We start from the raw sequence: 1,888 nt of genomic DNA, 5'->3' as shown, positions 1-1,888 counted from the left end.
AACATGACCTACTGACATTTTATAGTCAATATGTTACATGGCACTCTTTCCCAAATCTATTGAATCATGCACTTCAGTTCATTGCACTGTTTGGCAGCACGGATTGCTGTGAACAGCTTTTCTCAAGAATGAAGAACATAAAAACAAAATCAAGATCACTTTTGACAGATGGACATTTATCTGGAATACTCCACATCGCCACATCAGGTGTGCCAACAGATATTGATAAATTGTGCAAGCAAAAACAATGCCAGGTATCACACTAAAGAAATCAGTGTTCATTGTAGTTTTCAGAAAGTTAGTAAGAGTAGACTTGTACACATTGTTTTTACACTATGCAGATGTATTACTAACAAGTTATTAATTCAATAAAAGTAAATCTTCATGAAGATTATTCTCAAAAATGCCCATATTTTGTTGCTTTGATTAGTTTCCACTCTAGCTGGTATCTTTTCCACATTTGATCTGTTGACTTGCATTATGCTTCTTTCATTCATTGAGAAGTGAGTAAAAGCGAAAGTGTTTATTTTAGTCAAGTGTTTGGTATTATTTCATTCTTGCTTTTATAGTGTTTTTATTTTGGATTTTAAACCACATTTGCAGACCCATTTCACTGTCACTTCCTGCAACTTCATTGGTGTCAAAGGTCACGTGACAACACTTCCTGATGTGATACCACTTCCTGTGAGGTCTTTGAATATGGCTCGCCGGCCCACTGGGTGATAAAAAGTTCGTGATCCGGCGCCACATTCAAAAAGTTGGACACCCCTGGGCTATAAGAGAGAAGCTTGCAGTGCGAGGAGCTTGCCACAGAGAAGATGCCTCATGGCCTTCAACCTGCACAGGCCCCCACTGCAGGGGCATTTCCCTGGCCTCTCGATATATGACAGTTGGGTGGGCTTCTATCTGAGCAGCTTCCAATTTTCTATAATTTTGAGTCCATTCACCAGTTTCCTTTCTCTCACTGCATCACTCCCAAGTTCCTTAGCCTTACCTGCAAGACCTACATATTCTTGCTTCTGTTCCACAGTACACCTATGCTCTCATTTCTTCCTCTCATTCCCTTGCTCTCTCCACTGCTGTTTCTCCTCGCTGCTATTTTCATAATTTTCCTTAGGTTCTGTGTCTTGGTTCATGATGTTTCCTATGTTTGGATGACCCATCAATAACTCACTGTCCAAAAATTTAAAAAAAAAAGTTTCTTCCAGGTACAAGGTAGAAAAGTTTTTATCCGCCTTACTGATTTTATACCCCCCTGCCCCCAGCATAAGTATCTTGCTCAAACCATTGCCCTTTATCAGTTTGATCCATCTTGGACTGTAAGCTCTTTGTGGAGTAGAGTATGGGCCTACAGTAGGGACTAGGCCTTCAGGCCATGTAAATGTAAGTCTAATTTCATCGGTTCATCTCCAGCAGTGGTTATCTTTTATTTATTTATTCTTTTTATTTATACCTGTCACAGTTAGGATCTGAGACAATTGCTTGCATATGTCTTCAGATCTGTTTTCTTTTCCCTAAAATTATGGCTGATTCTATGCATCTGTTTGCTAAATCAAACTAAGGTACACATGCCCTGCTCCAGGTGCACTATAAGGTGGCCCAGATTCTGAACTTTCTGGTGGATGCAAGAAACAAAAATTCCTGTGTGCTAGCTCAGAGATCATTTGGATGGTGGGACTGGCTGGACACTCACTAGTATGCTTGCTCCCTGGGATAAGCTACAGCAGCCACTGGGTTACTCTAGTTTATGCTCAGCCTGAAGACCCTAAACACAATCAGTGAAGGAATGCTAAAATCATCCTCCTAGCCGTGCCCCCAGTATATTCCTAGATCAAAAGGATTAAAGGAGGGGATGCCATAGCACTAAGGCTAGGGATAGAAGTTACAC

This window comes from Gavialis gangeticus, unplaced genomic scaffold (genome assembly GCF_001723915.1).
Source record: "Gavialis gangeticus isolate Ggan-Ray unplaced genomic scaffold, GavGan_comp1, whole genome shotgun sequence".
Taxonomy (NCBI): domain Eukaryota; kingdom Metazoa; phylum Chordata; order Crocodylia; family Gavialidae; genus Gavialis; species Gavialis gangeticus.
This window is presented reverse-complemented; position numbering follows the sequence as displayed.